Below are 26,960 nucleotides of genomic sequence, written 5' to 3'. Positions count from 1 at the left end.
GTTCCTGGGTTTCGCGTCGTCGTCGGCGTCGGCCTCGTAACCAGCTCCGCCCCCCTTTCATCCCCCCAGCGCTATCGGCGTCAGCGGCATCAGTCAGTCGCTGCTATCTCTTCCCTCCTCCCTTTATCGTGTTGTCCGCTTGCTGCGCGCGCTTCTGCCCCCATCGTTTGCCGCTGGGTGTACACGCCGCCCCCCTCCCCCCTCTTCCTGCTAGTCTCCGGTTGTCAAAGCGCCGGCTCGAACTTAATTCCTTTCTTCGCTCCTCCTCCAATGCAACCCCTGTGCGGTGGCAATCAGAGAGCCAGATCGGTGGCGGCGGATCTGTATATGTGCACCACCCGAGCCGAAATTGCGAATACGTGTGAAAAATAAAAAAAAAATTCTGTGATAGCGCATACATGTGTTGCTCGATTTCTTTGCCTCAATCTATCGAAAAGGTGAAACAGCTTATTTGCTGCGCTCAAATTTCGCATTAGGAAGTAACGTAATCGTCGGTAATTTTTTCCTACGTCCATAGCACTCACATTGATAAGGTAGGACCCTGCTCATCTACAGTTCGCTGGTTAGTCCTGGCAACTTCCCAAAACTGCGGCACCGGGTTTCTGGGTAGGAGGCTTGCCCCCTGCAACCCTGCAAGGCTTGAGCTCCCTTGAGCCCGAGGGTTGAATTTTCGCGGTTCTACTTCATGAGATCGTCAATAGTTTATTACGAATATTTTATTTCGGTTAAAAAATTTTTTCTCGCTGCCGCGATTTTTGGCCGGCCGACACGGTTTTCAGTATGGCGTCCCACATGCGGACGAAACATACTAGCTCTTGCGATGCATTTGTCTGCCACATTTGCGATTCGAGCGTGACGTCGGTCGTTGAACTCGACCAGCACTGTGTTGGTCACTTTTTTCAGCGGCTGTGGAGGCACACCCTTAACAAGACATCTAATGGCTGTTTTTAGAAACTCAAATGACTTTCTATATTAGGCTCATATGCCTTTCTCATGACTTTCTGGTAGATTTCCCTGATGCATTCCGAGTGGCTTTCTGAAACAAATTTGCCACCGTGGTTCTTGTGTGTTTTCTGTGTCCTTGTGTGAATGTTTCTTTTTTTTGACGACTGTTCTTGACTCTGTGATGTGGCACTGCCCGTTGCAAAAACCAACGCAAATATTGGGATCAGTAGTGCCTAGTAAGAGCCCAAATAAATAAAGTAAAGCAGAAGCAAAAAAGAAAAAAACATAATTTCCAAGACGCCAGACGATTCGACCCGCTCACCTTCAACTCCCAATCTCACCGCGCCAACCATTACACAACGCTGACACTTTTCTTTCGTTAGTGCCACGGAAACCATTGCCTTTTTTTTTTATTGCAACAGAAACCATTCCCGCCGAGCTAGCAAATGCTTAAAAACGCACATACTATTCCGAAATGCAGACGCACATTCACATGTCTTCGTACACTGCACTCCATCTGCACATCATAACTGTGGGAGACATACACTTGTGTCAAGGACCACCAACCATTCAGGCGGCCGGTCCTGCGCCGCATAAACTCCCCGCACCAGGGCGCATTGTTCAACGAACAAAGACGTAGATGAACGAGACGGTTCTTAAGTCTAATCAGCATTAACAGATCACACTTAATTCTGGAGTCTCTCAGGACAGCCAAGAACCTTATAGTGTAAGGGGATATCTCAATCTCCCTCTAGATTGTCCCCTGAAGTTTGTCCCGGAATAACAATCCATAACACCACCACGCAAAGCAACGATCGTTCGTCTCTTGTTGACTGCAGAGGCGGCATTTCCTCGACCACGGCACAAACGTCGCCTTGGGGCGAAGCGAGGGCTTGACGGATAGAGTCGAAGTATGGCGTTTAAGAAAAAAAAGGCTTTTGCAACTGATTGAATATGCATTCGCTGAACTTGCTTCAATGCAAAGGAATCCATAAAGCCAAGGTAGGCTTCAAATACACGAGCACATAGAACAGAGATTCAGTTAGTACTTTTGTCATCTGCCTTCTTGACTGGTGAAATAAATATTGCAACGGGTAGCGAACACTCAGGAAATCAAAGGTATCAGCAACCGCCCGCAGGATGCCCCACAAAGCTGCCTCACGGCCATGACCAGTCGAAGCAAACAGATAAGGTTGACGAAAACTCAGTCGCCTTCTGAGCATCGCTAGCAGGAAGAGTTGGCTTGCAGCTTTGAAGAAGAAAAACTGTGAAACGAGCTCCTGCACAAACAAGTGAACAAGGCCAACACCTCCAGACCCGAGAGAAAGACACGAATTGCCTCCACGCATCGGCTCCCACGGAGAGCGCTATACAATAAAGGTCTCGAAAAGTCTGTGCAGTGCTTGTAGCTTCTTCCTTGCAGAGTGCATCTCTTGCAACGCATAGACAAGCTTTGCAACCAATATGTTGCAAACTTGTGCCCGAACAAAACTCAAGATCTCCCGAGCCATTCATGCCTGCGTTTGGCGGCTCACGGAGAAAGTTTGTGACTCCCAGTAAGACCCATTAATCCAGACCTCATAAAGGTAACCCCAAGATACTGCAGGGAATCAGAGTCCCAGATTATGCCATCAAAACAATGACTACAGGCCAGCAATTATAGCCCTACGTTCGCACTCGATGCATGGCGCCGAAAATATACGCTCGCATGCCGCTGAACGGGGCCCACCAGATATTTTCTTGTGGCACCCGGTGAGACCGGAAGAGCAACTGACGAGAGCTAATAGCAGCGCAGAAAGTCTTCTTTACCGGTCTCACTGCTAGCGCCTGCCGCCGCTATAGAATTTCCCCGCCATCGAAATTCGAACGACGAGGCCGGGATCGCGCCCGCGTCATTCGGGTTAGTAGCCAAGTACCATAACCACTGAGCCACTGGGGCCGATCCCCTCGCCGGTACAGCTGTGTTCCAAGGTGGGATAAAGACTGAGTGGGTGGCTCCTTGCCGCCTTGACGAGGTTGCTGGCCACCGCAACCGGAGGTGAATGGCACTGCCGTCGCTGCCGCGCCGGCGCCAATGGGAGACAACGGTGGGGGCACGGAAGGACCTCGATACCTCGACAATACCAACCTGTAGAACGTAGAATTGTACAAGAATTGGGTGAAATAAGTCAGCCGCTAACACGGTGAGCGTACAAAGTAGGGGACGACTTGACGCATCTCACACGGAAAAACTTTCTAGTTCTACGTCAGAAATCACATCTCGCCCTATGAGAGCCCGAAAACGGACGTTCGGGAAGATGCACAAAGCAAACTCTTTTTTTGGTTCCCCGCACACACACACAGGAAGACGCCGCGGTGATTATGGCGTTCGGCTGCTGACCCGAAAGACACGGGTTCGATCCCGGCCGCGGCGGTCGAATTACGATGGAGGCGAAAAACTAGAGGCTTGTGTACTGTGCAATGCCAGGGCAACTTGAAGAATCCCAGGTGGTCGAAATTTCCGGAGCCCTTAACTACGGCGTCCCTCATAGCCTGAGTCGCTTCTGGACGTTGAACCCCATTAACCATAAACCAAACCAAGTACCCGTACGCAGATGCGCGCACGATATTAGGCAGTTTTAGTTTCACGTACGTACAGACTTCATGTGCGCAAACGTGAGAACTCTACGTAGTCAAAGCGCATCCCCTTTGTAACCCTTATAGTTACACGTACGCGACGCATGCCGCGCGTTGTTCCCTAGCGCCGCCTACAAACAGATACAGACGCTGCTGTAGCCACTCTTATACAAGACGAGTCAAAACCAAGCCAGTCCAGCTGCGTCGTTGCATTGTTAGGCAGTATAGCCTTGCCAAGACGACGACAAACGCGTTTTCGTCAAGGCTTAACAGCTGGGAAATAGCCGTTCTATCTGAAAAACAAAATATATTTATCACTTGAAACTTTATGCGAGAGCAAGAATGGGAAAAATGAAGGCGAATACAACATTTTAAATGGGGATATCGCATCGAGGGATAAGCGACGAAGCTGTTATCGCTGTAAAGAGAGCGGGCAGGGCAACGCCATGTTGTCAGCGCTACGTACGCAAGCAAAGCAAAGACCGCAACGCAAAAATCCGACTCTCACGTACAGGGCCGATGGAAAGAAACGTGAACAGAACGAAGCCTCGGCGCTCCACTGTTCGCATTTCTTTTCGTCAGGCTTTTACCTCGGTCGAAGCAAAAAGACGCAAGAGTCGTTCGTGAAACATTATAGGGCGACACTACACTCCGTTTCATACATCAGGTGCAGCGCTGTCAAAGCTAGCGCTCTTTTTTGCGCAGCCTGCATCCGTGACAGAAAATAGTGCGTTGCTTGTGGTGAGCGAAAATTAAGAAATGCATTGCCGATAGGCTTCGTAGATAATACATTTGTCATCAGCGTGACAAAAAACGATGTTATTGCGAGCGAATCAGTCGAGATCTGTGATTTAGTATTTTGCGTTTGTCGTCTTTTTCCATTTCACGTTTTCGCTGTCCCCGCTGGCCGCCGTGTTTACTCTTTCCGTCCGCCTCCCTTTCACTTTTTAGAAAATGGCGTCCAGCTGAGCGGCCGCGGCCAGCTCTCTTGTACGCATTTTCCCGAAGGTTCTTGCACGCCAAGCTAGTAATTGCGAATGTGTTCGGCCGCACCAGGATCCGTTTTCCGGAGAAGTCTGTTCGGGAAGTACTGAGTGCTGTGAGCGAGGACACCGAAGTATCTCCCCGTAGCGTTGCCAAAATCAAGGCGGAGCGTCTGTGCGGGTCTGTGACGTCTCCGAAGAAAAGACCTCGCGACGTGAAGATTTCAAGCTCGCGAATAGTCAAGAATGACAGCTTCACAGTCCATGCCATCCGTCTGAAACTGCACAGTATGTACGCGAAGAGGGAAGTCCCAACACTGGGCAGTGTGCTAAAGGGTGGGAATGAGGACGACGACCTGCCGAACTTCAAGAAAACCACATTGTGGAGGTTGATGAAGGACATCGGATTCACATTTCATCAAAGGAAACGGAATCTTGCACTGACCGAGCGAAGTGACATCATTGCCTGGCGTCGCAGATACCTGCGGGCGATCAAGGAATTCCGAGGACAGGGCAGGTACGGGTCGTTCCTTGCTTATTTTCTTACGGAGCACGTTTAGATTGGCTTCACATAGAGCTTGATGTTAGCTTTGCAACGTCGTAGTCGGAACAGTGAGTGTTGCTTCAGGATAACACGTTTAGAAGAAATTGTCTTAACCACGTTGCTGTTGCCGACCTTTTGCGTAGTGGTGATGTTTCACTACCAGTTATGCACTACGTTTCGGTGGGGCACGTGTCTGCATGGGTCAGATTAAATCGCTAAATTCCAATTGGTGCGGCAAGCAAAAACAGCAAAACTGCCAAAAATGTAGCACTGCAATGGGTAGTGCCATCTCGTCGTCGCAGTAGGAACGAATGGACACCCACTGTGCACTGCCAGTTGCTCCGGTGGTGCGAGTTACTGGCGCTACTGCTGCGTACGTTGGCAATTTTTGTTCGCAGTCGCCGCGAGTGAAGAGATTTCAAACGTTGCCGAATTAGTCAAGTACCCCATACAAACATACAGTGAATATAAGCAAGCTACCAAATGCCGCCTGGGCGTGAAATATAAGCCCGAACAAGGGAGCAATTAAGCTGAGATAATTCTTTTTCTCGAGAGTCTTTGAGCGGCTGTTTGTGAGACAGGGGTCAGCAGTGCGTTTGTTGCAGTGCATTGCCTACTTACATGCTGCAGCGTGTTTGTTTACTTACAAGCATTGACTCATGTACTCGGTTGTTTTGCATTTACAGGTGCATCGTCTACCTAGATGAAACCTGGGTCAACGCAGGGCACACAAAAGAATACGTCTGGCAGGACCAGACTGTAAAGTCATCTCAGGATGCCTTCCTGAAAGGTTTAGCAACAGGATTGTCTGCGCCTTCGGGAAAATGGGCCTGTTTGATTCTTGTACATAGTGGGAGCAGTGCAACAAGATTCGTGGAAGACACTGCTGACTTCTTCAGAGCAAAAAAGGGAAACCACGCTGACTACCACTCTGAGATTGATGGCAACTACTTTGAGAAGTGGTTCACCGACAAGTTTTTGCCAAACATTCCGGCCAATAGCATTGTCGTCATGGGCAATGCTCCATATCATAGCGTGGCTCTTGAAAAAGCACCACTGGCTGTTTCAAGAATAAACCATTTCTCGCAAACGCGTTGTACAACTTTTTCAGCATTCTTACTTGACGCTCCCACAGCTTGGAACTCTTTTTACCTGACTGCACGGGAAAACAGGCCATATCGAGGTGGTGTGTGTAAAAATAATTTTACCTGAAAGTTACTGACGGCCACTTGTTAATCGGGCCACGGCGGAGCACTCAGCACTGTGCTAATTAATTAAACCCGACGAATGAACGTCATCTTTCGCACAAACCTCTAGCTTGCATCTAAAAAGTGTAGTCGCAATGCTGCAGAATCGGGAAGAAAACCGCTACTAGTGACCAAAAGCCGGTGCGAGCTCACTGACAACGAATTTCGGACAGCTCACATTAACTCGGTATGCATCAAATGAACAGATGCATGCAATTCATTTCAGAACACGCCATAATATTCAAGCGATTCTGAACAAAACGAGTTTTCTCATTCAAGTTACGCGAAATTCAACTTGCGATGAAAAAAAAATGCGCGAAAAAACAAAGGTCTACCACCCGGGATTTGAACCCACGCACCCCCACTGCCTGTCGACTCCCCGGAGCGACGCGTTAGACCGCACGGCCACAAAACAGCGCGGAGTGATACATTTCTCTTTATTTTTTTCTGCGAACTACTTCCGTAGCCTTCACAGCGTTGCACATGATGTATGAAACGGAGTATATACTTTTCATTACCACTCAGGTTAAAGCGCGATGAAAAGGATTGGACAAGACGTTAGTTCAACCACCAGGGCGGCTCCAAGCGAAAAAGCGCTCCTCCGAGACGGTCTGGTCCTCCTCTCTGCGTTACCTTGACCTCCTCTCCCTCGCATTGTGGCAGAAGGAGGCGGTTAATCACGGAGGGGGGATAAACGCCCCGACAATGACGACCGCGCTCGAACGTGTTTGGCACACTCTTACTGCTTCTTTCGCCCCTACGCACCCCTTTGCGGCCCTGCCATGGTGCCTGGCGATTCTTTTTTAGGAGGTACTATTTCGAATGTGGAAAGTCTCTATATCTTTGACATTTACAGAAATCATATTTTGTTTCCATTTTTTTCAGAGTTGTACACGTTGTTTATAGTTATTCTTTTCTCACGACCCTGAACAATATTTTGATCAGCGGCAGCCACAACAGGCAATATTACAAAATAAAGCTTCGTAGGTTCCACTGGCATCTATAACAAAGCGCCACAAGACATCTATGATCTATGGCCTTCGTAAAACAATATGGATGATGTCGATATGTATGCAGCGGAATAGTAGATGACCTCTTGGTTTCAAAGGGCGGTTGCCATGTGTGTTGTCACAGCCTTTTCTGCCGTCAAAGGCGCGTGACGCTACGCAGCTGCGGGTGTCGCGTAAGACTTGTGTGCTATTGATTCTCGTTCGCCATTCAAACGTTTATTTCGCAATTCTAGGAAAAATACCTGCAGTGAAACATCAACCCGAGATTTCAAAGCATGGCGAGTGTTTTTATTGTTTACTCACACACTGCCAGTGCTATGTAGAATTCTAAGAGAAAGCTGATATGGTAACAGTAAATAAGAGAAAATGGGCAGAATAAGGCCTATCAGAATGGTACAAACATATTGCGTTCAAGTACTAATGTTGTTGGGTCAGTAGCTGCGGAGAGGAAAAGAAAGCAATATCACAATGTGTTAGCCCCCTTCATCTCCCACCCGTTCCCGATAATAGCCTGGGAGAGGTAAACTCTTTTGTGCTTCAGTCTGTGATGTAGAGATGCGTTCCAAGTAATGCTGAATTTTTTTTTGCCGCCCGCGTATCCATGCATGATAACAAAGATCCCGAAAGCGCTTCCGGCCGCAGCCGGCAACATTCTTTTCGTTCACTTTTTATTGTCAGATAAACCACTACCACCACCAAGGTTCGAAAAACGAAAAGGAAACACTGGCTGCGAAACTTCGACTGGAGACTGCGGGACATAGCTGGCAAGAGCTATAAGTACTCATTACAATCGCGTCGAGTTTCTCCCTACTGTGGCCTTAGCATAGCATTTCCATCCATTCATTGGAACTGCATTTTGTTGCCACACGAGGCAACGTTCCTGCTTTTCTGGTATTGTTAGTGATCAGCACGAAATTGTCATAATTCCAACAGTTCTGATTCCCTGCTGTCTTGTGAACACGGATGTAAGCGTGCGGCAGCATCTGTCTAGAAAATAAGCGATCGAATGTGGATATTGCACTACCCCCCCCCCCACATCTTTTTTGTACTGACACTGTTTGTGCAGTAAATTTGTATAGTAAAAGGCTCATTTTTTTCCATTCCGGGGAATGCGGGAAGTCAGAGCTATACGCACCGTGGTAGTCCTCTAGCTGATGTCCGCAAAATCAGTGGACTTTTGCTTTCACGTCACTTTTCAACTGAAATCGCTTCTGCTGCTCTGTTTCGTTATGTTTGCTCTAGCATAAGAAAACATTTTGTGCTCACGCTGAGGTCTGGGGCGAATCGATCCTTGCACAATGCACAATGAATTTCGGCGATAGGTAGCGGAAATTCGCAGATCTGGCCTCCCAGTGGTCTGCATTGTGCAGGAGCCGATTCAAATATTTGGCGACTTTTCAGGACAGCGCTTCTCAACCGATAAGCCATAGAGCGAGGCAGGGGTGCAATAACGTGTCTTCGCCCTAGGATAATCATCTCTGGCCGCCTCCTCTCTCGCTACTCACAGCGTTCCATGTGCTCCTTCTAATATGGAGCGCCCGGTAGCTCTCTCGCTGAAAAGAAAAAAAACATCTTTTAGAACAGCTATGGAAACTGCGCAACTCAAGCGCATCGGAACCGGTTAACTATAGGCTTCACAAAACGTTTGACGCCGGGTATAAAAGCTAACTTCATTGACTTCATTGGCTCATACTTATCATGTTGGGTATTGTACAATCATAACGAATCGCTGCACTGATAACTGGGTCTGCAGGCTTACAAAAATTTGCAACCATGCTGAGCCCATCTAGCCACGCACCGCAAAAAAGAAAAACGTACATGGGTGCTTCGCTGCCTTACTTGGAGGTTTCAGTATACCACGCATCAGGCAGGGCATAACACCGCCTACTCCTTGCTGTTCATTCTACCAGCGTCCCCTGTCCTTTTCAGTTCATTTTCTTTTTCCGTACAATGGTCCATTCTGCCATACTATTCGTTATGTGAACGCGTAGCATTTTTATGACCTCACACGTTTGCTGGGTATCGCTTCCTCGACTCAACATGTTAACCATCTTTGTTCCCAAGTATTCGTTAGCTGTCCGACTCAGCTGGCCAGCACAGCTGCACCGGGTCCTCGCCTCCCGGAATATCTGACGATTATGCCGGAGGCTGGATGTCCACGCACTGTGCATGGGCATGCAGCGCGCTTTGACAGAGCTGGTTGTCCTGCAGCTGCGAAGGTTGCCGGAAGCGTTTTTAGGAACAGTAACCAATTTTCATGCAATTCCACAACTGTAGTAGAGGAAAAGCCGCAAACTAAGCTACCTCGCCGCACATGACGCGAGCGCTGCCCAGCTTGTACATTCCGTTCGGGAAACGTTGTGAGCGACGCTTACGATAAAGAATAAATGTCAGGTTTTTCGAAATGTCCTACGCGGTTCTCTCCATCCTGTTACGATTGTGTGAACTCGTGCGCTGCTTTTGTCGTTGCGAGAGAAAAACGTCACTGGTGCTAATGTAATTCTAATCACAACTGTACTTCTGCTTTCCTCTTTCAGGCAGGGCTGGCTGCGTTTTTTATAAAGGAGGATGATAAAACATCAGACAAAAACCTTCTTAGTGAATCTGCAAGAATCCAAAAGCCGGTTACGTACCCTGCAGAGCTAAAGCGCCTTCACTGAGGTGGCGTGGCCTATTCTGGGGGCAGGTACGAGGTGGTGCACTGACAACAATCGCGCATCTCCATCATGCTTATGACACGCTTTGCACTCGTACTAGAAGTACGTCTTCCAAGCCGCTAATTGTAAATTGCAGCATACCTCTTGCTGATGTAGCATGATTGATTCGAGTGCAGAACACCCGTTTCCAAAGCTCTGCCTTGTTAGCCCTGCGTGACAAACACCCTTGCAGTGTATGTCCCGTGCTACATAAACCTCGTGTGACAAAAACCCCGTGCCAGAAAGCTTCGTACCAAAACGCACTTTCCCAGCAGTGAGTTTGGAAAACACACTACACTTGGTCCGGCAAGGCGAGTGTGTAGTCTCAGCAGCCATGCTCCGCTGTAAATAAAGTTTTATTTTTTATTCTGGCTCTTAGTGCGAACTTTTTTTTGGTCATGAGCAACAAAATGTAATGTACATACCTGAATAGAGCTACTCTCGCTCTTCCAGTGCCGACGACTCCTTTCCGCGATAGGCCTAACGATTCCGCAGGTTTCGTGTGTGCAATTTCCGCAACCGTCGAACGCGAATTCACGAGCTTTGGGGAATGCAAATGGCCAACAAATGTAGTTTTCACAATGGTGACCTAATATCGACTATTTTCACAGTGCAGAGAGAGAGAGAGAGACTCTTTAATGAAGAGCAGAGAATTTAGCCGGCGTTTAAAAATCGCTGGCATGCTACTCTTTGTAGGGAGGGGAATTTGGGAGATAAAGACAGAAGGAGAGCAGAGTGGAAGAGGTAAAAAAAAAACGAAGATAAAATGCGGCCATGAAATGGGTACTAAGGATGCAATGGCGAGTATTGATGTAACCTATGGAGTGATGGAGTGCATAGTCCGTCAAATGGGTTGACGAAGTTCACTGCATGAAGAATGCATGAAGGTGACGTGCAAGTGAATTTAAAGCTTATCGAGATGTCCAATGTCTTTTAAATATGTGAATAGAAAAGTCATTGCAAGTCTCTGTTGCCTAAGGCAGGCTAAGGGACCTAAAACTGTGTCCATTGTAAGGGGCACTGAGCAGAGCTTCTGCATGCAATGTTCATAGTACGCACGCTCGTTAGCATATGCAGGGCACTCAAGCAAGATATGCTCCACGGTTTCTATCGCGGCACAGTTGTCACAGTGCGGACTGTCCATTTGTCTAAAACGGTATCGTAAGCCGTTTGTATATGCTGCATTAAGACGAAGTCGATGATAAAGTGCTTCCAGATGTCGAGGAATTCTGGGTGAGAGTCTTGATCTAAGATGTGGGTCGATTGAGTGAAGAAATTGGTACTGATATGTCGGCAAACTCCAAAGCCGATACATTTCTTCGGAAGCAAAACTTTTGGCCACCTGGGACGCATCAGATTTCGTAAAAAAAGTTCTAATGTATCTCCGATGTTGATGGCCCTTACGGGCCGCTTCATCTGCTTTTTCATTAGCCTGAATGCCACAGTGAGCAGGCACCCACTGAAATGTTATGCAGTGGCCTCCGGCAATAGCTAAATGATGTAGATATCCGATGTCCAGGGAAACTGGCTGGTGATTCGTTTTCTTCAGCAGGTTGGCCAGGATCTGGAGAGATGCTTTCGAATCGGTGAAGATAACCCAACGGCCGGCGGTTCGGCGCAGGATGTAAGAAACAGCTTCCTTAATGCCGTGAAGCTCAGCTGTCGTAGAGGATGTCCTCCGCTGCAGCCGGTAAGAAAGGGCATGGCCTGTTGAGGGCACATAAAGGCCACATGAAGAGGTTTCTTTAGTAGTTGAACCATCGGTGAAGATATGGGTGTGCTGCCTATATTCCTCCGATAAGTAGGCGAGAGTAGTTTGCAGAAGCGCTGCCTGTGGCATGCGGCTCTTTGCATTCACACCTGGAACAAACTTCACCTTTAGAGGAGAGAGTGTCCATGGAGGAAAGGCCAGAGGTAGTAGTTTCTGTGGCTGATTAATAGTAGGGATGGGCAGGAGCTGCACTGCCTGGCCAAAGCTAGGGTTGCTGTGAGTTAGGTGGACACGGTGCAGGAAGTGCTTCTTCCCTTGAAGAACATGACGGAGATGGGTACGCATAGTTTCCTGGGCGGTAATCACCTCTAGTGGGAGACATCCTGCCTCCGCTACTGTTCCTGATGCAGAGGAACCCTTTGGGAGGCCAAGGCATATTCGCAGGCAGTTGTTCCTTGCGGCAACGAGAGACTTATTGCTTGATGGAGATAATCTTTGAAACACTGGTAGACAGTAGCGCAAGGTTCCTTCAACATAGGCTTTTTCAAGCAGAAGCATTGATCGGCAGTTGCTACCCCACCTTGTTCCCGCCATGAACCTAAACACTTGCGATGCTGCAGTGATCCTCTCGCGGAATTTTTTTATCCGAGGTGTCCATGACAGATTATAGTCGATTACAACACCCAGGAATCGCTGAGATCGTACATATGGTAGCGATCGTCCGCCTAGGAGCAGCGGATATCGGGTCATCGTTTTTCTTGTAAAAGCCATTGCAACACTCTTTTCTGGCGAGAGACGAAGACCTCTGGAAGCCAGGTACATCGAAATGTGCAATAGCGCTCTCTGTAGACGTTGCTGTGTGATATAGCGCGAGCGTGATGCGGTCCAGATGCAGATATCATCAGCATAAATTGTTATACGGACCCCTCGCGGAAGGTTTCTTCTTATGTGTATAAGGGCAATATTGAACTGAGCACCGCTCCCTGTGGTACGCCCCTCTCTACTGCGTGAAAGCGTATTGGACCGTTTGGAGTGGTCATAAAAATTTGCCGTTCTTTCAAATAATGCGCAATCCATTTGTATAGCTTTCCTCCAAGGCCAAGACTGGCAGATGCATATACAATGAAAGGAAAGCTCTGGTCGGACCCAAACTGCCGCGCTCTTGGGCAGCCAGCAGCAGTCACCGGCGTCGCTTGTGGATTAGGAATAAGGACGTTTTATTTAACCATCGAACGTACTTCAGGATAAAGCGATTCAAATTTGAATATCACATCGGAGAAAGCAGGGAGAATTAGAAGCGTCGGTCCTACGCGATGTCAGCAATCCGGCTACCGAATGTTTCCGAGGCGCGCGAGCACATCGGCGGTTTCTACAAAGTTGTCGCGCTGCATAAACAAGCAAAGGAACAACCGGTACACAAATAGGATTAATAAAACAAAAGCGTAGCTCTCGTTTTACCTCACGCGAACAAACATAGCTGTTTGTATACAGCGCTGTAAACAGGAGTACTTGTGTGCAGTCGCCCTGTGTTATTAGGGGGCGAACGGATGGCGACGTCAGTGCGGGCCGTGTTCGTGATTCGAAGGCATTCCAAAATCTCTAATGCCTTCGCGGAGCTCCGTTGACTTGAATGTATGTCAGCCGAATCTCGTTGAATAGTTCGTGCAGCTGCACAAGGCGACATTCAACTCGAATGACACTCGGTTGGACGGTATTCGAAACGCCCGTGTAGCAGAGATATTGCTAATCTCAGCTCGTGATGCTTTCTTAGATAACAGCATGCGATCAGACGCGAAAGCAGTTACATCTGCTATGAAATATTCTCTAAGTATTTGCGAAAACAAACTAATTTTCACAATGTGCTGCAGCACCGATCGTCACTACCTGCAACACCCATCGTCACTATCATGATTTCCAAATAGCACCTCTTTTTGCCATGTGACAGCGCAATGAAAGTACCATTCGTTAATGGGGAGTGCACTTCGTGAAAGTATCACTAAAGTTGCCCGTGTGACAGGGGTATAAATCCGCCCACGCACGCGCACAAACACGTTCAAACACGGAAAATGGTACGGTTTCAAAAATAGCTTTGCCGTGTATGATCATACACGGTGAACCATTTTTGAAAAGTTACTAAATTGCATTTTAAAACTATCAAAATTTAGCAATTAGTACTCAAACATGATGCCACTTCATTTTCAGAAATTAGGGTTTAAAACTGTTGTTAAATTACTTTTTATCGTCACGTATATACAAGTATGCTGGAAGAAGTTCCTACGGTAAACTCAGATTTCTGGATTTCCTGAGCGCACACAGACCCCCCCCCCCCCCCCCCCCCCCCCCCGGCGGCGCAACAGGTAGGCTCTCAGCCCTCATTTCTCTTCACTGCTGCAGAAAAAAAAAATGGACTAAACGTCTTTCCGGGTGGACGGTCGCTTTTAGATAATGGGACCCTGTCAGCTAGGGGGATAGGGGAAATGAACAATAACGCACCTGCACACTGCTTTGTTTTCTTTCTCAACATTGACTCAACAAACGCACTCGCGCAAGGCTCGCAAGGCCTCGCGTATTTGTGTGTGTGCAGCTATTTTCGTCTTTTGTATAAGTCCGCAGCTGCATCCATGAGCAGGCATACCGGGGAGGCTAACAGCGCAGAGAAAAAAAAGAAAAAGCTGCTGTGTTGGTACTATCATGTCAGCAGTTCGGATACTCGAGCCTGTACTAACGGCTTACTGTACTGCATTATGCCAAGTTTTCCATTAGCCTACCCTCCTAGCGGCCGCCAGGCGGAGCACGTTTTATGTTAGTGGTTCAACAGCGATACCGTACACTCACAGAGAAAAAGACGACGTACAAGGAGGCTCCTTCTGTGTGTCTCATCTTTTTCCCTGTCAGTGTCTGGCAGTGCTGTTGAACCACTATAGATCAAGTCCACTCAACCCCTATGTATCAACTCCAAGTAGCCCAATTTGCCGCTCTTCAGAAACGCGTTTGCAGGGTTGCCTGAACGCCCTTGAATATTTTCTGCGAAAATGCATTTGTAATTGTGGGTGCAGGTGGTCTCCAGAGCAGTAACGGGCAGTGCTGGCTTCAATAGCCAGAAATGAAAGGGGTGAGTCATCTGTGGACACGCCTTCCCCGCTGCACTTACAAGGCTATGCTGGCGAACCTGACCGCGTCTTGTCGCTTGAGTCTGGGGACTGTCAGGACCACGCATGTAACTGCGAGCGCCTAAAGGCTACTGGCAGTGCACATTCCCCCCCCCCCCCCCCCCCCCCGCAGTTGTTGACCGAACAAGCGTCGTTCCGGGAAAGAAACGCGCAACGCACCGCTTCACCACGACGGTGAGAGCAAGGGTTGGGTGCCGCGCTAAAGATTTTTATAACAAACCCGCGCACCCATGGTGGGTGCGCCCTGACAACTTCTACCCACTTCCCGCAGCAGAGGCACACAGGACTGTCTCCTTTTTCTAGCCTGGCCTTGGCTGCAGTAGAAGCTTGGATTCGGACGGCCGCATTTCAATCGCCTTCGCAAAACATCAGCTTCGCAGAACTGTGAAACCCCTCCCTATTGTAAGCAGCGTGACGTCCAAAAGTTGTGGCCCGGTGGGCAAAATTGACAACTTTTCGTTCTGAGCCGGTGTTGTTGGCTCCGAGGGCTCCTTCCCCGCCTTTCTACCTCGATTCGAGACGCCTCGCCGGCCCTCACAGGAAAGAAGAAGGGAAACGCTTGCGCTGAATGACTTAGGCCGGGGTAAAGGCTGCAGCATGGCAGGATTAGGCCGGGGTAAAGGCTGCAGCATGGCAGGAGCGCGCTCCAGGCGCCAGTGAAAAGCGCCTTTCCGGCCGGTGCCTAATAATTGTCCTGGTAGGTCTACTGAGTAGCTGCTAGGGTTGTGGGCTAGGTCTTGAAGGAATTTTAGGCGCAAAAAACAGACGAGACGCATAGGAAGGTAACAGGACGAAGCGAAGGTAACAAGACAGGATGGCGCTTCGTCCTGTCTTGAAGGAAGCCAGTTTTCTTTGCACTTGTTGGCCTGCCTGCAAATCTGTATGCGCAGTCGCGTTTTTTTTCCTTTTTCAGGTGAGAAAAATGTAGAGCCTAAGATGTCTAGCTCACAAAATAGTGAAAACATTTTTTTTCGGCCAACTTGAAGGAGCGACAATTGCTAATTGATCACGTGCACTCAGTGGAGCAGATTGACAATGAAAACGGTGTTACCTCAATGGGGAAGTGTGTGTCCTAAGTGAATCAACTTGAAATTCGAGGCCAATACAATGGGGTTCTGTTAAGTTTTGTGCTAATAATAAACACAATCTTGATGTGAGCATAAAATAAAGTGCTTCTAAACAGATATGTGAAGCTGAAGAGATTGCCGCGCATGCGAGAACACTATTTGCAGAGCCATTCATGTGCAAGCAAATATTTTGAGTTAGAAGTTACATTCAGCCAGAGCAATGCCTAGTCCCGTAATATCTTAGAATTTTATGAAATATTGAGGAAAATAGATGTCTGTGTAAATGATGGCAAATTTTTTTCACGTTTCATGATCATGCAAACAAAAGCAACCGCTGTGGCAAATGCTATTTCAAGGCCGGAATGCGAAGACAATGCAAGCATGCTGCTGCTGTATGCTTTTTTATAAACAAGCATGAGGAACCGTCCTGAGCAAGAGGCTGAAGCGTTCGTCAGATCTGGTGAAATGTAGAGTTCCGGCCCCTTCCAATTAGGTTTTTTTTATAACCACGCTAATGAAAATCTGGCCGTAAATGTTTATCAGGTAGACAAGCACCATTTTGAAAATATTTATAGTCTTTCTTCTAATTTGTGAATACGGATCGACACTAACGTCATTTTATGTTCCCCGCTTTGTAAACCAAGTCAAAAACAATTTGCCATGTAAAACCTGCTTCCCACATAACCTTGCTGGGTTATCCTGAAGTCCTTGATGGCGTTGGTGAGAGGGCTTCGAAACCGGCTGAAAAATAGCTATTAGACGAAATATTTTCATCAATGTCATCTACAGACCACGCAGCCAAAGGACTTCACACAGGTTTCCAAGAAATTTCACCGGAAGCTCTCAGCCCCTCGTGTTCACGGAACTGTCCTGAGTAGTAGTAGTAAGTGGCTTTTATTGAAAATGAAAAGGAAGGTAAAAGGATTCTTGCCAGCCCCGGCACCTGCTATCATGTTTAGAAGCACCTGAGCTGGGGCTGGGGGAAGGAAATGGAAAGCGAGATGACAGTGAGGGGGAAAACAAAGGCTAGAGATAGAGGGGAAGAGGAGGGAATACCTTCCCACCTGCTTGTATTTCCATTACGCGAGGCGATATAGCCAGTGCGGAGGACCGCGAAAAGTTCCAGCAGCCTCGCGTTGCCGGCGACCTGACACATGAGGCGCGCACTTCGGTAGAGGGCGAGCGCTCTCTCTCTCTCTCACACACACACACACACACTACGCTCTCCCGCTCCGCAAGCTCCCCCTCTCACTTGCTTCAAAATGTTTGACAGCGCCACTGTGGTTGACCGGCGGAACTCCATTGTTGAGTCAAAACGCTCGTGAGATTCAAATGCAGCAGCCCAGTCGACCAACAAAGGGGCGAGCGCGAGCTAACGTGAGTCGTTTATCATACCCAAATTTACATCACTGGTAGTATTAAGACCAGCGACTGCAGTTCCTGTGAAAAAAGCCTGGAACAGTGATCTTTCGCGCTGGATGTATTTTGCGGAGGTTACGGCACACAAAAAATGGCGCAATTTAATGACGCAGTACTACCGTTCTGTTTGTCATAGCGAAATTCCGCGTTGAGAGGGTCTGGAATATTTCCTAAATATTTCGTGTGCCGAATTTGTTCCCTATACTACATATACTTGCTTCTAAAATTCGCTTGAAACAAGCGCAGTTTCTGGGTTATGACCAAATTGGAACAATGAAAACTAAAAAATTGACATGTAGCTCAATGAAATTTTCAAGAATTAACAAAATGGGTACTATCTACAACCCTGCTAAATATGTTTGTGATTTATGAATTGGACTAGGAGTTATTAATGTGCCATTTGTTCAAACTTCACACTTATTTATAGCACCAGTTCTAAATAAATGCCCAATATAGCTCAATAACTCGCTTGTAAAGGTCTCGAGTCACACTTCATCTAAAAGCTGCAGAAGCAGTTTTCTTTTCGGAGCAGCAGTTTTCGTAAAAATCCGGTCAAACGCAGGCAAGTCGAGCAAAATATTGTTTTATGCCCCTCGCTCTTTTGCTGACTGCTATCAGACTAACGTGAATAGCTTTTAGCGACACATACCACCGCAAGGAAGATACGATTATCTTTACAATGCGCTAAATATAATTTTTCTAGCACAAACGGATGAGCCACACCACTCACAGAAACATGATAAAAAACGGCTGCTGACCGCCGCTAGCGTGGTACCGCCGCCTTAAATTAGCGGAGGTTACCCGAAAGAATGTGGCACCTGCAGTGGTCAAGTTCAGGGCTCCAAGCCCTGATTTTTTTTTTTGGGGGGGGGGGGTATAGAGATCCTCAATTGCCAGTTATTTGCAGTGTTTCTTATGATTATATTTTTTTCATGGGTTCTTTTCTGTTTGCTTCTATGGAATGCAGGCTACGTCAGCCAGCTCCCCAGCATCGTTGACGAGCTCGTGGAGAGTGGCAGCTGTGGCAGTGCCAGGCGAGTACGCTGCCATCAGCTACACCATCCCTGTCAAGCCGCTTTGAGCCAGTCAGCAAGGGACAACCTGTGCAAGCCCACATGAAGATGGCTCTAGTGGCCTGGTCAGCACAATTCATCGCAGTCAGCAGCAATGGTGTGCTTCTGTGTGGTGGAGCAAACTGAAGATCTGGATTGTGTGAGCAAGAGTCCCTGCACAATTGTCTTGGTGTCTGTGCATATTTGACGGCTTTCGGTGCTAGTTCCTGTGTGTTGTTGCTTGGATGTACTGAAGTGCATGTTAGCTCTGTGGTGCGCTGTAGTGGAGAAAGCTGGAATAATTTTCATTACTTGGGCTTCTTTAACATGGGTTGACATTATACGATGCAAGTGTATGACATGGCATGTGGTGCTTAACTTCCCACAGCTGTAGGTGGGCTATCACAGACGCCGCACTAGAGGGCTGTAGAATGATTGCAATTGTTTGGGGCTCTTAAACATGCACTGTCAGTGCGCAGCACATGGGCAATGAATTCATTTGGCCTCCATTGCATTGTGGCCACCACAACCAGGAATCAAAGCAACTGCACAGATCACAGGGACAGTACCTTGACCAGCTGGACTACTGCGTTGGGTTTCTGCGTGTTGGGCAATGTCATCACATAGCAGCACATGATGAGTGCAGCCGATTTAGTCTGCAGCACGGCTTGCTTATATTAGATTCAACCATCGAAGGTGCACACTGTGTAATGATTTTCGCAGGCTTTTCACCAAGCAGTGCAGTGTCCTCTCTGACACTATGTCTGTGTTGTTTATGTGGGCCCAACGGTGAAATCGTATGGTAGCATTCGCCGATTGGCTGAAGTGTAGACTGATAGCATTGGCGTGCTTTATAGGGAGGAACGATGCTGGTGGCCTGTGGGTAATCGGTGTGTGATCGAGCCTGATGATCTACAACTCATTATGTATGCGTGCTCTCATTGTGCGAGTGCCGTTTTTCAGAAGACATCTGTGTTCGCTTGGTAACATGCACTACAGGCAAGGCATTTACACTGGTTAGGATTTCTCCTTGTCAGCTGCCTAAGGAAGTGCTGCTTTTTCGGCACTGAGGGGATGGTTGAGCATTAAAGTATTCCGGTGCGCATAGTGGCATCGGTTGTTGACTGCTGTGAATTTATTGTTGTTCAACATCGTAAAACTAAATGTTTTGATAGAGTTGCCTGTCTGGTTGGGCTTGATAACTTGTGGTAAACTGTGACACATCGCCAACCGAAACTTTTTTATTTCAAAATGCCGACATTTTGGCGCCAGCTCGGCTCCTTCTTCTGGCTAGGATGTGCCGGAGGGGCTTTGGGCTTGTGTCATTAAGTACATGGCGGGCAGAAAATAAGTACTGCGGTGTTGTGACGGGTGTGGGAGAGGGCGAGGATGCTTTGACACAGGCTCTGCTACGGTCTACGGCTGTAATAGTGCCAATCAGTGTGGGGATAGCTGCCAGCATATTTTCTTTTTCGGTGAGCTGCAGAGCAAAGTCAGCGCTTTCACAGGAGGATAGGTTGCCCTTTGTGCCGTTGATATTGTTTTGGGTAGTTTGAATATGCGTAAGTTCGAATAAGAGCCTTTTTTCGTTCATTTCTTTTTTGGCTTCAACTGCGATGGTTTCTTGAAACCTTATTCTAGGGTCGGCATATTCGGAATGTCCGGCTACTGGGCTGCATTCTCTTGCGAAGTTGCATACTTCGTTTTTTTGTTGTCGAATTCTTTATTTAGGGTTGTTTTTTTTTGTCTACATAACTTGCGTCGCAGTCGGCGCAAAGAATCTTGTAAGCAGTGCTCGAGCTCTTTCCATGGCCAGTCTGTGGGAGCAGGTGGGGAAAGCGCCACCGTGTTCGTAGGCATGTGCGCTACTCGGTGCCCACCTTTTTCAGAATACAGGTGATAGTTTCGCTGGCACATTCAGACATAAGGAAAAGTGACGTATTTTGTGGTGGGGTTAATTGGTATTGGTTGATTTCTTGGCACATGTTGGGTTTTTGGAGGCGAATGGTTCTCTGAATAAAATTTCTTGGGTACCCGTTTATGCGGAGGTCCTTGAATGTCATGTTTTGTTTTGTTGGGTTCTATACTGCAGTTTGTTTCAACTCTTCGTAATCATGTGTTCCCAAATGATGTCTTATGTATTGTCTGATGGTTTGAAGTGAAGTGCAGATATAGGCCTGAATGGGTTGGTTTGCAGTGGACGGAGAACTAAAGGGAGCTGTGTTTTCGGGTTACGAGGGCATCCAAAAACGAAACGAAGTTTCCTTTTCCCGCTTCTAGTGTGAACTGAATACCCGCTGCTTAGGAATTTAAATGAGAGGAAGTGTTGAATTTCGAATCTCTTGATGATTGAGAAACTGTCATCGACATGCCTGAGGAAAGCCTTTGGCTGTGGCTGAAGTGAGTTGAGAACTTGTTCCTCGGTGTGTTCCATAGCTAGATTTGCCATAGCAACAGAGTTGGAGGCTCCCCTTGGTGTTTCTTTCACCTGCCTGTAGAATTCTCCTTTAGACGACAAATATGTGTGCTGGTTGTTGTCAAACCAGCTTTGTCTACTGAGTTCAACTTGGCAGTTTTGTTTCACTTGCCTGCTTTTAGAGTAATTTACCGTATGTGTCTAGGTAGCCAAGAACCCTGATCTTAGATTTGCTTCAGGACTAGCATGCATTACTTTGCTTATGTTTCTTGTAGTGCTGTTTCCTCAGTGGTTGTGTTGTCTGTAATCTCTCCCAGAAAGGTTATTTCCAGAAACCTTCACCTGCACTCACTGAGGTTTCATCTTCTTTCAGGTGCTGAATCACTATTGCAAGTTAGGTATTGTATGTAATTTGGTTACTCTCTACACAAGTGGACTTTTGTACTCGACATGGCAGCAATGCAGGGCATGCCTAAGGAAGTGTAGGATTGGGAATCATGTTCCTAGTTGGCTGTAGTAGAAGCCATTGTCAGATGTATTTTTTTATGAATTCAGAGGCTGGTCATAAATTGTTCCACCGACGGGCTTGTAAACTCAGAAGCTTGCTTTCAAGGAACTTATGGAGCTGGCAGCAATGTGGGATGCTTTCGACCCTTTAGGAGCTGAGTGCCATTTTGTTGCATGCATTGTAGTTTTACCTTGATCTTGTTTATTCCGCTGGGTACTTCATGTGGAGCTGGCACCCCAAGAGCTGTTCCTTCACTTGTACAGAACAGTTTTCCCTGGTAATTTTCAAATCCATTCTGCCATATCAGAAAAGTTGTCGAAGACTTTTTGTATGAGCTTACCTCTATTGTGGTGAATGCAACTACAGTCATTTGCTGTAGCCTTTTACTGTGTTGAATTATTTGCATATGTCATAAATACTGGCTTCAACGGCAAGAAAGAATTCAAGACTCCAGTTACGTGATAATCGTTTGGTTTGGTTTATGGGGTTTAACGTCCCAAAGCGACTCAGGCTATGAGAGACACCGTAGTGGAGGGCATCGGAAATTTCGACCACCTGGGGATCTTTAACGTGCACTGACATCGCACAGTACACGGGCCTCTAGAATTTCTCCTCCAAAGAAATTCTAGCCGCCGCGGCCGGGATCGAACCCGCGTCTTTCGGGTCAGCAGCCGAGGTGTGATAACCGTCACATGAGCACTATAGTTGCTACAATGCACTGATTGACGTTTAGATTAATATTTAGATTGCTAACATGAGACACATACAAGGAAACAGAATGCAGAGTAAAACTGCATTTTCCGAAAAGGAGAATACATTTTATGTCGTTAATTGTGAATGTGTTTGTTTAATTTCAGGCTGCTTTTGCCAGTTGCCAAGTTTATGCATGTAAATATTTTAGTAAGTTGCTACTGAGCTTGAAGTTCATGTTATGACTCATTCATTTTGAGCTGTCCATTTACGTAGTGGAGACTCTCCAGAAAGAATCATTGCTAATACTGCTGCTGAGAATCCCTGAGGAGGCCATCAGTGTCGAGCAGCTGATGCTTCAACGACCATTCCCACACCTGCTTACAATATGCCCAAACTTGCCAGATCTGTGCATATTAGGTAAAAGTGTGTGTTGTGCTGCTATAGTATACAACTCAAGGAAGCAGCTTTTCCCCATCAAAGGACCCCTTTCCAGCCAATGGCGTCGATCGGTTCTTAAGACTGTGCTAGCGTGACAGTGCAGGAAAGGGACTATCCCCTTCCTCTCTCTGCATTGTCACGCTGCAAGGTCATGAGAATTGGCCACCATTGGATGGAAGTCAGTCCTTTGACGGGGAAAAGCCGCTTTGTCTTTGAGTTGTATCAGACAGTAGTACAGTGGCTCACGTGTATGAGCCCCATCTGCTTACCCTACATTGCCCATTTTGTGCCAGCATGGTGTGCACCAGGCAAATTGGCTTGGCACAAGGTCACTGTCTTCAAGCAAGGTGCTTATTGTAAAAATATCTGGTTTGCCTTTTGCACTGTTGCATGTTCAAATGCATGTTCTCATATATGGTCGTTACAGAATGGTCTTGTATTTTAAGAAACATACACAACCTGTTCTGCAGCATGAAATTCAGGCAGCCGTATTATTTAAAGCACCATTCCGCATGTACACCCCCATGAAATGTCTCCACGCTACAGGGTTTGCTTTTAGCCCGGTAGTGGAGGATTCAAGCGGCCATTAATCTGTAAATTTTTGTGAGGCGAGAAGAACCTTTGTGCTTACGTGTCAAGGGCCTTTGGTGTTCAGTGGTGCTAGGAATGCTCCACCATACGGCTTAACTACAATGTGGGGGCCGTATACTTTTGTTCAAGACTCGACTGTACGATAAACGTAAGACTAGTCCTGTGTGGTGCCTGAACATGTGATATTGCAAATGTGTCAAACTTTTTTTTTATACTGAGCTGCAGTTCTTTTGGCTGCTCTGCATTTTGATGTGAAATAAATCATTGTACAGTCAATTACGTTTCTATGCCACAGATCTGTTTATGACAGACATGGGTACTTCTCTGCATAGTGGAAGACGCAGTGTTGTTGCGCAGACAATGTGTTACCGATTTCACCCACCACACAGCTCGGCAGAACCTTACGGTTTCTCTTGCCGAGGCAACGCCAAATCTGGCGGGCAAATTGTGGTATGCAGTGTACCTTTGATGACCGCAAAAGAAAACTATGGTCTGGGCTATGGTGTGGCACTGATGGGTAGAACTCAGAAGAACCTTGCTAGTTTGACACAACAGTGAATCTACTCTAACATCAGTTTTTCAAAATTATTGGTAGGTGCCAGCTACTGAGGTGGCAGATTTGGCGTAAGCAATACTATAACCACATGAACAGAGGAAGAGAGTGTGTGGCGAAGTTGTGTTAGACGCTACATTATCAATACTTTTAGCTTTGCTGGCAGGAGTGCCACGATTGTAGCAACCTGGCTAAAATTTGAAAACTCATTTGAAATGATGCAGCGTTCATTCGAACTGTAGTATTTTTTCCCAGCAAAACAGCAACCAGCCTACAGCTTTAAAGTGTAAGTGGGAACCATTGGGTTAAATGTAGGATATATAAATGCAAGCATGACACTTTGCCCGTGTACTATGTGATATGTCAGTGCTTGTTAAAGAACACCAGGTGGTCGAAATTTCCAGGCCCTTTACTATGGCGTCCCTCATAGCCTGAGCCGCTTTGGGACGTCAAGCACCCACAAACCAGAGACCAAAAAATTCAGAGGGAACTTTGGCTCTCAAAAGTGCTGCAGGGCGAAAGCGTTTCCTGACGAAGTTTTTGTTTATTTATTTCTTTTTCATATTTCATTTTTATTTTTGTTTCTTTCCTTATTCTTATTGTCTTTTTTATTTTATTTTTCATAATTTATTTTATTATTAATTTTTTTATTTTTGTTTCTTTTCTTATTTTTGTTTTTTTTTCTTTATTTTTATTCCTTTTATTTTATTTATGAAACCTAAGCATTCACTAGATGCGCATTTATTCAAGCTCAAACCTTGAGCCTTCGTGGCGAAGTGGTAGCGTCTCCGCTTCAACTGCTAAAGGCCCTGGTTAGATTCCCAGCCTCGACGCAGTTTTTTTAAGTATTGACGCTGAAACGCCGACAGATCTGCAGCCACCGCTGCTAACGACAGTATGAGGCATGAAAGGCTTTCGCCTTAATATTGCACTGCACCTAGGGTGCTCGGATGCATGGCACAGCCCAGCGTCCATGCATAGTGTCAAGCAGTATCCAGTGGATTTCCAGTGCGTCGACAAGGGCTGGTCTGTCCTTCAACAGCGCAAAGTAGTACACATTTTAGTCCATGTATGTTAATTCAGACCCCAAATTACAAAGATTGGATTGCCTGTAATGCATTCCGTGTTTCCTTGCCTGTGGGTATGCACTTTCGAGATTTCTTCGGAGTCTGACGCCAGCTCGGTGCGAATGGCCTAGCAGTGGCCCAACATCTACGATCGTATGCACGGTTTCGTATTCTTCCCATCGTGTCTCGCAAAACTGCTACTCAAATCCTCTTTTGCACCCACAGCCGAAGATGATTTAATCAAACCGCTTTTTGTACATAGGCACTGAACGCGTATTTGTGTGTAAGATAACATGTGGCGATAAGCGCGAGAACAGTGGAAAGAAAGGATACGGTCGAAGAGCCAAGAAGTGTGTGTGTGACGTGATGTGTGCTATAGTGGCAAAATTATGCCACTACAACTAAGCGAACAGCAAATGGCCGCGGCACTACATGCGCGAGAATGTACAGATGATTTAGGGAGAGGCAACATGGTGTTTGCAAATAACGGCATGGTGTGTGCTGTAGTGTACTATAAAAGTACACAACTCACATGCACAAAATGCTTAGATCGCACCTATGCGAGTATATACGGGTCAATAGTGTTGATGTCATGATGTTGCCGTATGTCAGTAGCCGTATGTCATGATGTTGCATTGGCGGTAGTTGACATATAGCGGAAAAAAAAAGATCTGACATGATTGCTGGGACACCCTAATGTTGCGAACAATGAAAATAATTCTCTAAGAGCAGTAGCGAAGTTTACCTTAACCACACAACCTACCTGTTAGGGCTCTCTCTCTCTCTAGTTAGGGCCTCTGCGCTCTGCACCTGCTGGCTCATTCAGAACTGCCTCAGGCTTTGTATGCCTCCTTCTTCGGAATCGTTGGCCAGCGCGTCGAAAAGAAAATTGCCTGTGTTTCGAACTGTGGCATCTTCCGCATCGTTCTCATAATCTGCTTTGGGCCAAACATAAAATTACAATCTTTCTTGGAATTCCGAGTCCCACGCCCTCGGCGACATCGTGTCATGTTGCTTGCGTGTTGTCTGTCTGTCCTTGTTTACGAGTAGCACATGGCTTTCAGGAAAAGCAGACGACGCGCCTACCCGTTGAGGTTACAATAGTGTGCACCTACGTCAACAGGTCACTTGCAACTGCCAGCATATGACGTCATGCAAAAAACCTGACAACAATGAATCGAAACAGAAACGGCTTGCTGCAACTAGCATGTTCGTAAATTAAAAACTACGTAATGCGTGTTCGGGCTTCTTCTACCGTGTACCTTGCTTACAGCATCACGATCAGGGCAAAGAAGGACAACCCAAAAATTTGATATCTCTACCCCTTACACTTCATATTACGAAGCATTTGTGAAAATTCCGCACCTGGTGACACACGCGTTGCAACAGCAAGGTAGGAGGGCTAGTTCTCTGTTGAAACGCACGGAAGTACGTCACAACCACGTGACAACATATTTAAACAAAAAGGCGCATACAATCGACATAAACTTTTAGAATATTCAGTTACATTTTAAATACTCACCTATAATAATACAACTCTTAGGTTTTGTTCTTATGTTTAGCTGAAATGTGTTTAAAACGAATGAGTTCAGGCAATGCGGCGTCCATGGCTTGAGGCAGAGTCCACACACATGAACGAATTTCGTCCAGACCGTCGGCTCGAAGGCATTTAGTACACCCATGTGGAGATACTCGATGTCGAGCAAGCGTACACGACAGCATACCCCATGCCGTGCTTTTACCCATGTTTTTACCTCCCTGTTGGACTCGGACCTGGGGCCTCTGGAGCTTCTGCTGGCCGACATTCTGCGTCTCTGTAAGGAAAATACGGTCGTCGCGCACTTCGGGTCCTCCATCGGCCCCATCGCCGTGAAGAAAGGTCGGCACTAAGGGTGGCTGTTGTAGCCACTTGTATATTCTATATGGCGAGCATCGAGCGAGAGCTGCTAGGTCGCAGATGGTTTCCGCCTCAGCTGGCATGGATAACGACCACTGACTGCTGGGTAAAGCCTTCGCGGACGATCTAGTACTGCCTGTGGAATACCCCCCAGGTATTTGCAATTTCTGCTAAACAACTGCCAGAATATGGTTACTCGTCTGAACCCACGGCTCAGTTCCAAGAAGACTGGTTTCTGACTGGAACCAACACGATGAATAAAGAATTAACCTTGGAAAATTAGACCTTCACCCAGAGTTTATAGTTCCGGTGTCTCGGAGTGGAGATGTTCGCTAAA

At 47.0% G+C, this 26,960-nt stretch overlaps 1 pseudogene; it reads right to left on the bottom strand.

The window, feature by feature from the left end:
- The window catches only part of LOC149355753 (aurora kinase C pseudogene), a 39,221-nt pseudogene extending 12,515 nt beyond the window's left edge, over positions 1–26,706 (bottom strand).
- Positions 26,707–26,960: the final 254 nt, after the last annotated feature.

This window comes from Amblyomma mixtum, chromosome 3 (assembly GCF_055824585.1).
Source record: "Amblyomma mixtum isolate Tamu chromosome 3, ASM5582458v1, whole genome shotgun sequence".
NCBI lineage: Eukaryota > Metazoa > Arthropoda > Arachnida > Ixodida > Ixodidae > Amblyomma > Amblyomma mixtum.
This window is presented reverse-complemented; position numbering and strand designations above follow the sequence as displayed.